The following is a 12873-nucleotide window of genomic DNA, read 5'->3' as shown; positions in this document are numbered from 1 at the left end:
TTGCAGCTAGGGCAGATGAAGGTGCTGCTGCTGCAGATGCACCATGGCGTTTCGTCTCTCTGTGTTCCTCCCAGTGGTCATTTCTCTTCTGGTCACTGCTATAGATACACGACATGACTGTTTCCAGGCACTGCAGTCATCCGTAGATGTCAGGGTCATTAACAGCACAAAAAATACAAGCTAAAAACACAAAATACATAATAAAAACAAGAACGAGAGCAAACCAAACCAATAAACCCCGCTCACAGACAAATGTTTTCAGACTGATTTCATCATCATGAGTTCTTCCCCACCCCTGCTGCTCCATAAGATGCAAGCAATAGTAAACAGATTATTCAAATTGAAATGATGTGAATCATGCACAAGCTTCTGAGAAAAGAGGAAGCTTTCAACCACTTCTCGATTGAAAGTTGAATTGACAATTGGAGTCAGTGACTCATGCATTCGCTTCAGATTCTTACCAATCAGTGCACAAGTAGCCTGGGGCCAGTGCTCGAATTAAAGGACACCTGGATTCCTTCCAAGAAATCATGACCCATTTCTTCCATACTATTCTTAAGAGGGGCTCATCACTCTCCCTCTCCATAATTCACAAACTGAGTATTCCCACCCTCTGTGTCTACCCCTCTGGCATAAAGAGCTTTCCAGAGAGTGGTATGTCATTCTATAGGAAGCAGATACCAGGTGTCTTTGATGAGTATTTAGTGCAAAGCAGCAGTAATATGCGTTAAAAACTCTAAATAATAAAAAGGACATTACTCTCAGCATTAGCCAATCTTACATCATAGAATCAATAAGAATACTCTGCTGCAACCAGGCAGCATTAATTTCATGAAATCTGGTGATTTCAATCTTACAGCCTTTAATTCTGTCCACAAGTATTGTTCCTATGTAAATTTCCCTGGAATTATTTGGGATTCTGGAGAACTAGAATTCTGTATCCATTTACAGTTGAAGAATAACTCCTGTCTTTATATTTTATTGTAACTTTACAACTGGAATGGGAGACCAGGAGCTGAAAATGGCAAGCTTGAAAAATGCATTGCCCAAATCTTGTTTACTTCCGAGAGAGAAGTAACCATAGAAGCAACTTCTGAAACTTCTGATCAGATTAAAATTATGCCACTGTTCACACCAGTGGGATAAAAATAGATGCAACCTGTTTTTTATTATTATTATTCCGTTATTGCACTTATATTGGATCTGGAGTTTCAATGTGTCAGCCCCTGAGCCTTTTCAAACCTCAGAAAAAGATTTATGTGACATTTCTTTCCACCTGCTGTGTGCAACTACTTGGTTTTTAATCTGATTGTTTAAAAAAGGAAAGAAAAGAAAAAGAAAACCTGTTTCCTCCCTCCCTTTAAAGGGGAACGAGAACTTTCACTGCAGTTCCCCCCCCCATATAATACCTGACATAACAATGATAACAACTTCATTCAGTTTAAATATCTTCGAAGAGGGTCAAGGGTGGTGAAATGTGATACTTGCCAGGCTTCTTAAGAGCAGGTTCTAAGCTGGAAAGAAGTACAGGGCTGAATATTCCTCCTGCAACTTTTGCACTTTATGTAATCTCACACAAAAATATTATTCCACTTTCAAGGAGTGAACTAAATCCTCTGAAAGTCTATTTTGGGAGGTTGGCTTATCTCAGTTTAGACAAGGTATTCAAGGTATTTTTTTGCATTAAAAACTTCTTGCCTCCACTCAAAATATTGACAAGGATCTTCTCTCCACCATATGTTACCTGGGCCAGAATGTCCATGGAGTGAAAAGGATGGGAACTCCCATGGGCATACACCTCAGAGCAGTAGTAGCTGGTAACTCTTGGACCTGGTGTGTGGGACCAAGAAGGTCACATGAGCCAGGCTAAATGTTGGTTTCCTTTCCATCTTTGTCCTCTGCAAAGGAGTTTAGCACCTAGCTAAACTGAAAAATTGTCTGATCTTGGTTTAGAATGGGTGCCTGCTGTCACAATGTCTAGTGTGGGATAATGTCACAATAACCATACATTATTCAGGAGTAAGCTCCACTAAATTCCATGGGGATGTCTCCCAGAAAAGACTGGAATCTGAATTGGTTCGTCTTAAAGGTGCCACACAGAACTGTTAACAAGGTTCCTCTAAACTTAGAGCCCAATGGGAAAAGATTATAACCCCACCGAAATGATTTACTTCTATGCCCTGTTTCCAGAATGTGAAGGGGTACTTAATGGACTAGGGTACCATTTAACATCAGGGTCAAAACCACCACTAAGCACTATTCTGTAAAGCTCTTTGAGTGGAGGGAACAGAGTCTTAGCCTCACTTTTGCCTATACTGCCTCAGAGTGTTCCACTCTCTGTAGTAGACTGAATAGCCATCAATGACCTGAATCTCAATTCATATGAATATTCCAGCTAAAGATAAATAATTCTATTAGTTAGTTACTCTTCAATATAGATGGTGAGCTGCATCCTGTTCTAGATGGGGTCACACTCACCATAAATGAGCAGGTCTACAACCTGAGGGTGCTCTTGGATCCGCTTCTGTTATTGGAAGTACAAATGGCCTGTTTGGTGTGAGGTGCCTTCTACCATCTTTGGCTGGTGGCCCAGCTGTGACCTTATCAGGGTTGGGCTAGCCTGGCTTTGGTGTATTGTGGCCTGGTCATAGCTGTCAACGTTTTCCTTTTCTTGCGAGGAATCCTATTCAGAATAAGGGAATTTCCCTTAAAAAAAGGGAAATGTTGACAGCTATGGGCCTGGTATCCTTGATCCTTACTGCAATGTGTTGAATGTTGGGCTGCCTCTGAAGACAGTTCAGAAACTGCAGCTAGAGCAAAATGTGACAGGACTCACTAATCTGAGCATTCAACCTACACTGGCTGCCATTTTCTTTCTTAGCCAGTTCAAAGTGCAGTGGTGCCTCGCAAGACGAAATTAATTCGTTCCGCAAGTTTTTTCTTCTTGCGAGTTTTTCGTCTTGCGAAGCACGGTTTCCCATAGGAATGCATTGAAAATCAATCAATGCGTTCCTATGGAGACCGTCCAGGGACAGAGGGGAAGCGCCGCACGCCTTCCCCTCTGTCCCCGGACCTGTTTAAAGCAAGGGGCGGCGGGGAGAAGATTGCTTCTCCCCGTTGCCTGCCCCGCAATCTCCAGGGACAGAGGGGAAGGTGCGCGCCTGTTTTAAAGCAAGGGAAGGGGCAGCGGGGAGAATCGCCTTCCCCTCTGTCCCCTCTTTTGAAGCAAGGGGCGGAGGGGAGAAGATCGCTTCTCCCTGTTGCCGCCCCTTGGTTCAAAAGGGGTCCGGGGAGAGAGGGGAAGGTGCGTGCGCCTTCCCCTCAGTCCCCAGAGATTGCGGGGCTGGCAATGGGGAGAAGCAATCTTCTCCCCGCCGCCCCTTGCTTCAAAAGAGGTCCGGGGACAGCGGGGAAGACGCGCTGCGCTTCCCCGCTATCCCCGGAGCTTGCGGGGCAAGCTTCGTTTTGCGAAGCAAGCCCATAGGGAAATGCGTCTTGCGAAGCGGCTAAGAAAACGAAAAACTCCTTCGTCTAGTGAGTTTTTCGTCTTCCGAGGCGTTCGTCTTGCGGGGTACCACTGTGCTGATTTGATTGTTAAAACCTTATATATCTTAGAACTCCAATACCTTACGTGATGTCTCTCCCCATACCAACCTGTGAGATCAACAACCGAGGCCCTTTTCTGTGTGCCCCATCTGAGATATTCAGAGGATAGTTACAAAAGAACAGGCCTCTTTAGTGATAGCCCCTTCAGGGAAGCTCACCTGGCACTAATTTGTCATCTTTCTGATGCTAGATGAAAACTCCTGGGCATCTGTACTGCATTGGTGGTGAGGATTTAAATGACTAGAGGTGTCTGTCCTATGTGTAGGGAGACACTGTTTTGTGCTATTTTATATTACCCTTTCCTCCTTTGGATGAAAACCTAGCAATGTATATTGTAAAACACTTTAGGATGCCTCCGGATATGTAAAGCAATAAACCAGTTAACTTAATAAGGAGATAAATTGCATGCATTTGGTATTTTTAGAACCTACTGTGCCAGTGTTTAGGGCCCCCACTCTGTTTATGAGCCCCTTAACTTTTTAAAAACTAGTGAAGTACTCTTGTTTATTAAAAAACAGAAGGAAGAAGTTTCTATAAAGCTGGTGAGTCAATAAAAATACTCCTTTAACATTGCAAAAATGAACAGTGATGGAAGATTTCTAGTATAGTTGGAGATTGTATAATAATAGAAAGTATTTGTAAGATAAAATATACATAGATGTATGTGTCAGTAATTTCAGAAACAAGAGAACCATACAATCAGATACTTGTAATAGAACAATTTATAGAAAACAGAGTATGAGCTGACATGTGGGTATTTGCCCACTTACTTTCCCTCTTCTGGAAATTAAGGTGCTTGCTCAACTCAAGGTGGTTAATGTATAAATGCTGGTTTTCCCAAGGGTTTTTGCCTTTGTGAGTTCACATAGTTTCACCTTTGAGAGCTTCACTTGCATGGTGTTCATCTCTTTATAGGGTTGCCAACTCTTACATCAACAAAATATAAATATATCAGTCTGGAAGATAAGGTAGCCACAGCTGCTCCTGTGGTCCATCCTGGGCTATCATCTGCTCATCAAGCCCTCCAAGTGCCACATCACTTTCCAAAGTGATGCTATGCAAATGCTCACTGGTGGAGGAAGAGGAGTGTGGGGGGAGTGCACCACCCCTGGCAACGTGATCCCAGTGGGGTGCCATCACGGTCCCCCCCCCCGCGCGCTGGGCACCATGCCCCCGGGACGCGTGCCAGCCCCACCCTTGCCTGCTCTCTGCTCTCCCAGTGCTGTAGCATGAAGCTCCGCCACTGCAAATGCTGACTGTATTTTATTGGTTAGTTACTCTTCTGTGGTAGACTTTGCTAGTGGCATGAATGAATGTTCCCACTTTGTATTATCCCTTTACTCTTGATTAGCACCTTCCTTCCTATACACTATGTGGGTACTTCGGTATGCGCCCTAGGATAAAAGCTTTAAAAAGTGTGTCTCCTTTAGAGGTAGCTTTTTAAAAAATAAAATAAAATGGAGAATTGCATTTTATTCAAAAAATCAGGGTACAGTCAACATTCAGAAAATGCCATCTTCCATAAAAGAGCTCTGTGCTGACAATGTTGTTCATCATAACCAGTGATACTAACTGCACTAAAACAAGATACTACAGCCTTCTCAGTTTATGCCACACAGAGGAGCAAATTTTGGTCACATGAAAATGTCAGGGGGCAAAATACTTCTACAAACTGCTATCCATTCAGTCATGGGTTATGAAGACTGCACATGAGATGTAAAATTAATGTAATGGAGATAAAAGGCTATTGATAGTATTTCTAATTAAATGGTTAATGCATACTATTTCTCTGTCAGTTTTATATTGCAATATTATCTTTTTTGATTTGTCCCTAATTAGGGTTGTGAAACAAAGGGAGACGTTCAATAAACCATTTGACTGCCTTTCTAAAACAATTATTGGATAGATAGAGATGGGATTTCAGCGTTCACACTATACATTTAAAATCATACAGTGTAAAAGAGTGAAAGAGAAACAGCTCTGCTGGTTTTAGCTGCGGTTGACTACCATTGTCTATTGTCTGTTATCCTTGGGGGAAATGCTGCTGTGTAGTACCTAACCACTGCTGAAAGCATGCTGGTACAAAGGGCTAAAATTGTGACTTCTTTGCTCTTACCCTGCTACTCCTGGTTCTGTGCTATGTTGAGCTAAGCCTTAGAACATTCTGGTTTCAGTAAACTATACAGCTGACTAAGTTACCCAAGGAAAGCCTGGCCATCTCTGTAACTCCTCTAAGAGGTAAGGAAACTGTTTACCTCACTTCAGCCATATCAACTGCTTGTTGTGTGCTCTAGCAGTAAGCTTTTCCTCAGCAAGCATTTAATTGAAGTTGTACCCATATTCAGCCCCAGGTTCGCTTTCTATCTCTGAATGCTGCAAAGTTTGTCACAGACAGTCTGCCAAAATCATGGCAGTCCCTGGAAATGCCATAACAATCAAATTGCCCCATTGTTCCCTGTCCCATGAAGAGAAATAATATTATTTTGTAACTGAATAAAATGCCATTTTTCATCTAGATGCCAATAGAGTTTGTCCTGCTTTGATGTGCTCTTATTGGTCTAGTGCTATTGTAGCACCCTGCTTGTGGTTAACGCTTAGCTGGAATGAAATATTCAACACAGCAATAGAGAAATTAAAATAATAATTTATTTGTCAGACAAATAAATGATAGACACAGTGGTATATGGTTACCAAAGCTCTGCCCCCTCCAGCCCTGATGGCCAGCACTTATATTTCTTCAGCCCAGCCCTCTTGCTCCTCCTTTGGCTGCCTCTGTCCAATCAGCCTGGTTGAAATTCCTATTGGCTGTTTGCTAGAACCAATCATAAAAGATACACCCATTTCCTATTACCTTTTATGGGAGACAAAGAGCTATATTTCCTTCTATCCATAAATGGCAGACAAGTAGCCATATATCTTACATTTGCCTCGACAAGGCACCTTAATTACCAGATCACCTTTTGCCCCTGTTGCCCCTGCATTCCAAAACAAATGGCTAAAACAAATGGCTCATGGTATTAAATTCTATCTAAACAGAGATCTTGGGTTCACATTCTCACACACCATCAATGAAATAAGAATCTAACATAAGAATCTAACATTTCTTACTTTCTAAATCCTTTGCATAATTACATTAAGCCAATAAATCTCATACATAACATAGATAGCTTTTTAGAATAAAAGGGCTTTGCAAAGTAAAAAGGAACTCAGTAAAAAAAACAGCTTCAAAGAAGCCTCTTCAGTTTACACCCCCCTTTCCCCAGCCAGCTGCTTTCCCCATTAGCTCTTACCTTAAACCTTAGGAAAATGTGGCTACAGTCTGATGGGAGGCACATGGTATTATTTTCTGTTAAACAATAAATCTTACTATTTACCTACTCTTAATTACTGTTTTTGCAGCTTGATTGTATTCTGTAATATGTAGGGTCAGTATAACCTTTGCTCCCAGCCTGTAATTCCCTTTTACAACTTTGAGAAACTTGTCTCCTGCTACTGCTATAAATCAGGGGGGCCCTTGTCCAGGAGAGCAGGAAGATAAACAACTGCCAGAGTACTTAGCCAGCTGCTTTCTGCCTGGCATGAAACATACAAACATTTGCAAATATATCTTTAAGCTCATTTTAAAATACAGGCCTTGATCAGATGCCTCACTATGGTAGAAGATCATTGTTACGCAAGATGAGTGTCTCAGCTTTTGAAATCTCTGTTCCATTTTGATACGTCAAACAGTGTAGCTACCACCTTTCAATTGTAATGGAAATCAGTTCCCAATGTATGTTAGTGTTGCTGAGTAGCCTGAACTCTCTGGTATAAATGTGCTATGAAATCTGCCTTCTTAGGGCAGTGCAGGCAGTCCCCACCCCCACCCCCGACAGGGCGCTGAGCCAAGGGGGTGCAAAATAGTGCACTTGAGAGCATGCGCAGAATGGTAGATGGTGCGGGGAAGGTACTATAACAAGCTGTGTTCCAAAAGGAATAGTAAAATAAGAAAATAAATATTTTGGGGTCAATTTTGTCCTCACTCAGGGCACCATATTCCCAAAGTCTGCCCCCGGTGTTTATTCACATATTATTTTCTGGTTTGCTAGACTTCTGTAAAATATATCTTATTCACCATTACTATTTAGTATTGACTGTTTATATACCTGGCTTTTGCATGCATGTCCTAATAAAGTACTTGTAATATAACTGCTACAGATTTACAGAATTTTTGCAACAGCGCCCTCAAAAAGACAATAAAAGGGAAAAAAAGAGTTTTTTAAAAACTCTTCTTTGGTAATAATTTAGTTTCTTTGCGTTGTAAAGCCACCACAAATCTTTTAAAACAGAGAGAAATAGCAAACTTTAAGTGACCCCTGGAACATTCCATAGTACAGTTGACTACCTATAGCTTATGCCCCACATCATTCCGGTATGTTCATTATCTCCCACCAATATTTGTTTTTTGGTATCAGTATAATGCAAAAAGTAGGATAGTATTAACGTTGCCTCTTATAACTTCTGCTTGTGAACCATGGCATGACTCTATTGCTTTCCTTGTTTTCCCTGAAAATCCATGGCTCTTATTTGTGTTGATAAAATGCCCCTGCTGTGAACAAAGCTGGCGATAGCATTTCATGGTCTTGTGTCTCTACAGCAGCTTCCTGGGCTTCAAACACTGAAAACAAACAGTAGAATTGTTGCTGCCTAGTGTCCCATGGTTTTATTTATGACAACCTGTTGTTCCTTGTGAATAGAACCTACAATATTACCACAGGATCTCTTTGCAGTGGTTGGGGGTAGTTCAATATTTTCTCGCACTGTGTATTTTAAGTTGTTAAAAACAACATTTAAAGCTCTTGCCCAAAATAAGTAGTTGAGCAAAAGCTATAAATTGATCTCTTATATATCTATATATATATATTTAAAAAGCAGAACCATTGCCTGGGAAGGATTCTTTAAACCCACATCTTTGATCAATTCATACTTCTGGTGTTTACAGCTTTGCTGGCTAAGAGAATTTTGTTTTTTAAGGCCATGGAATGTGAGTAATTACTGTGTGTGTTTTTAGGTACAGTGCTTGGATTAAAACTATCTAGAACAAATAGATCACACACACACACACACACACACACACACACACACACACACACGAGGCTGAGATAGAAAATGCTCCCAAGTAAAAATAGGTATCAAAATCTACAATCCTGACCCCCATGCTTTTGGGAGTAAGCCCCATTGAATTCAGTAGGACTTTTGAGTAGACATGGGTCTCATTCACACTTCCACTTGTACCATGCCTAGAAAGAAGAGTTTTCCACTTGACCCAATCTTTCCTTCACTCCACTCCTTTCCCAGGGAAAACACATTTTTTAGGTTTAAATTGGAACAAATAATAATCCACAGAAAACCTGAATGTGCTCCAATTGAGCGATAAAAAACGTTTTTGGTTTTTTTTCTGGGGGAAAGTATCAGTAAAAGAGGAAGTGTGGGTAAGCCCCATGATTAGTGTATCCTTAATGTATAATTTAGTGTCTCCTTTAAATCTGCAACCTGGGTAGCAGACCTGTTGCTGTGTGGCCCTTGCCCTGGGGTTGAAGCATACAAGCACTTGTCATACAGCACTACTTTGAGAGTTCCCACGAACTATTATAGTTGCAACTAGGCTCTATGGTGTACTGAGCTGAGAGAATCATGCCCTCACAGCTGCTCAGATAACTGAAAAAGAGTGGGTGGGGGGGGTGTATTAACGCTGGTAATGCTGGAAAGCTGCAACCATGTGTACTGAGTATTTATAGCATTTATATTATCTCCCTTTTCTTCCAAGTAATTTAACACAAGATATTATCTGATTTTTATCTTTCTTCTATCCCTAGAGGGATTGCACTGTTGACTGATGGTGACATTTACCCCCTTTAACATATCAAGATCCTTAGTTGTTAAGAGTGCAAGAGAGATAGACTGCCTGTGTAGGGGGAAAAAATAGTTGATAAGAGAAATAGTTTTTTGTGCTTGATCCTGCTGCACTCAACTTAGTTCCTCTTTCCTTCTGCATCATCGGTTCCTTTCAGGGGCAGGCAGATCTGTCAATTTTGATTTCTCATATATTTCTAAACTTAAATTCATTTCTCCACATTTCTACATCTGTTTGTATTTTTTTTAAAAAAAGTTTCCCTGTTTCAGCCCAGGTTTGTGTACACTGTACCACTGTACAGAGTCTGTTGACACCTGATCAAAACTGTAAAGCAAAAACAGCAAGCCCAACAGCCTGTATCCTCCGTAATAATTGGCACCTTCTCTGTCATGCGAAAGGTTTCAGTGTTTGTAACACAGGTGAGAATATAAACTCAGCTCAACTCTCATTGTGCAGTGACCAAGTTTGCCAGTTGGTGGTATATGGAAAAGGACTAAATATATTGCAAGGACAACATTTCCCAATGTTTAGTCCACTGACTCCCCCTCCCCACTTGCTTTCTGTGCAATCATTTTTTCACAAGCAGTTGGCTACCAGGAAAGCACTTGCTGAGCCTGACCCCTCTCTCCCATCTGCTACTTCCACTTTTGGAAGGGAAGGTAATCTGGACACCTGAGCCCACGAGAAAGAGGGGCAACCTTCTTTTGCTGAACTATTTTGGACTTTCCTTTCCATTTTGCCCTCCATGTGTTACAAATCAAAAAACATTATGGATGAGAGGGCAAGCTGTGATACAACCTTTTAGTAAAGGCTCTATGTTTCTTATAAAATCTAGCTCTGTCATTTGGGTCTAAAAAGTTGGGTGAAGTGACCTTAGCAATTTATTTTAAATAACAAAATTCTATTATGTGAAATCAGATCTGTTTTTGTTCTTTTTGTAAGTGAACAAGTGTGAGTAATTTAAAAACCAATCTGCTCAGTACAGTACATGCTGTTTAATAGTCTTTCCTCCTTGTCAGCTGTTTTTGTATTAATGATTCACATCTGTTCTTTGTAAATTAGTTATTATGTGAATGCCTCAGTGTCTGACTTGGTTATTTTAACAAAGTAAATTGCACATATTAAAGTGATGGGGCAGAATTATTAAAATTTTAACAGACCAAACTGGTGTGTCTTATGAAAAGCAAGTAATGGTATTGGCACCTTAATTTCTGTAGGCTAAAAATAACCTCTAAGTTAGATTACTGGAATGAATTATAGCTGGCACTGCCTTTGAAGACAGTTTGGAAACTGCAACTGCAGTTTGGAAACATCCAATTTTGGCACAGTTGCATTGGCTACTGATTAGGGTTGCTATACGTCCGGATTTCCCTAGACATTACTGGGATTTCAAAGGCGGACTGGACGTATGGGGGGAATTTCCAAAAGGCAGTGCTTTGTCCTGGATCTTAGGCAGTCAACTGAAAAATTGTGGGTTTTTTGTCGTTTTTGTAAAAAGAGCTCAACTACTTTGGTTTTTACTTTTTGAAATATGGCAACCATACTACTGTTTAGTTTCTGGGCCCACATCAATGTGCTGGTTTTGACCTATAAAGCCTTAATGTGGCTTAAGACACAATACCTCAAAGACCATCTCTTTCACATGAACTAACCTGGACACCAGCTGAGGCCCTTCTCTGCATGCCCCCTCTAAGGGAGATGACGAAGTTGGTGACACAAGAACTGGCCTTCACAGTGGTGGCTCCCCATTTGTGGAATTCTCTCCATAGGCAGTAGCAGGCTTTGGGCTCTCAAATTTCAGTGGCACCCTGTGCAATGGCAAAATTCAGCTAGCCCCTCCTTTTGCACTCTGTTCTACAGCATTGTTGTGGTGCCCCCTGCAGTGTGGCCACCCTGGTCATGTCCTAAAACCACCTCTGCCTTAGGAAGGCACGGCTAGTGCCATCACTATCTGTTTTGGGGGCCAGTTAAAAACATTTCTGTTCAGCCAGGCCTTTGGAGCTTAGCTGTCTGCATATTTTTTGTGAAGTGGGGTCCAGTTGGACATGCTGCTTTATGCGTATTATTGTATTTTAGGTTGTTTTCTTAGCCTTGTTTTTATATCTGTTTTTAGTGTTCATAAGTTGCTTTGAGTTCTTTTTTTTCTTTTTCTTTTGCCAGGGTGTGTAGCGAATAATAATATTAACTGAATAGTAAATACAGAAAAGCACCATGTATAATATTGTTCTGAATTATTTTTCATAAAGGACATATGTTCTGTAACTGGAAAAAATACACTTTTCTTGCTCTGATGCTCAATCCTTAGATACCTTTTCTCTAGGTCTGATGATTTATGAAGAATACTAGGGCCAAGCTAGAGACTCACTATGGGTAATTTCCTTAAATGTCTCCTTGTTGCTACTACAGTTCTTCTTCATTTTGATCCACATAGGATTGAGTTTTCTCATTAGCTGTTTTTAGCTATTTCCATTTCTGAGTCTTCCATCATGCTATGCTGCCAAGTCTTTCCCAGACTAACTTCAATATATCATTGCACAAATGCTTTCATGAAAACAACCCATGCATACTCTTTGTGTGTGTGTGTGGCCTCAATTATGTCCCATGAAATAGAATGTGGTTTTTTATGTTTTATGCTTATATTCCAACAAGCAACACTATCAGTGTTTTTCTGTTCTGAGTTTTCTTTTATCCTGACCTGACATTAGGATTTGAAAAACTCAGTTGCTGTTTCTCAGTTTCCTTTGAGACCAGTCCCCGGAATCCCATCTGAAGCATAGTGATGTTTTCCACAAGAATAGCAGATATTATAAACCCACCGGATGTTTTGTGGGTCCTCCTTACTAAAAAAATATTTGCAAATGGAGACCTTAGCAACATGCTTTCAGTTGTTTCTTTATTGAAACTGTACAAAGCCTGATTGTACAGTTTGTTTGTTTGTTTTACAGTTTTTTTTGATAAACTAAGATTATTTATGGCACTTGGGTGTTTGTATTTTAAAATTTATTTCCAGTTGCACTCTGCACCAGTATAGGGGTTCCCCAAACAATGTGTGTATTTTCAGCAGCCAAGTACAGTGGTACCTCAGGTTAAGAACTTAATTCGTTCTGGAGGTCTGTTCTTAACCTGAAACTGTTCTTAACCTGAGGTATCACTTTAGCTAATAGGGCCTTCCACTGCTGCTGTGCCGCCGGAGCATGATTTCTGTTCTCATCCTGAAGCAAAGTTCTTAACCCGAGGTACTATTTCTGGGTCAGCGGAATCTGTAACCTGAAGTGTCTGTAACCTGAAGCATCTGTAAACCGAGGCACCACTGTAACGTATATAAGCCAATTATCTGCCATACCATTGACAGAAATATTTTTGAGTTTATTCAC

General features: G+C 40.8%; 1 protein-coding gene across 14 annotated transcripts in view; it reads left to right on the top strand.

Annotated features, from left to right (window-relative positions):
* PCDH15 (protocadherin related 15) overlaps positions 1–12873 on the top strand; it is a 678468-nt gene that overhangs the window by 43839 nt on the left and 621756 nt on the right. The window lies entirely within an intron of this gene.

Source organism: Podarcis bocagei, assembly GCF_964188305.1.
Source record: "Podarcis bocagei genome assembly, chromosome: 4".
Lineage (NCBI taxonomy): Eukaryota > Metazoa > Chordata > Lepidosauria > Squamata > Lacertidae > Podarcis > Podarcis bocagei.
This window is presented reverse-complemented; position numbering and strand designations above follow the sequence as displayed.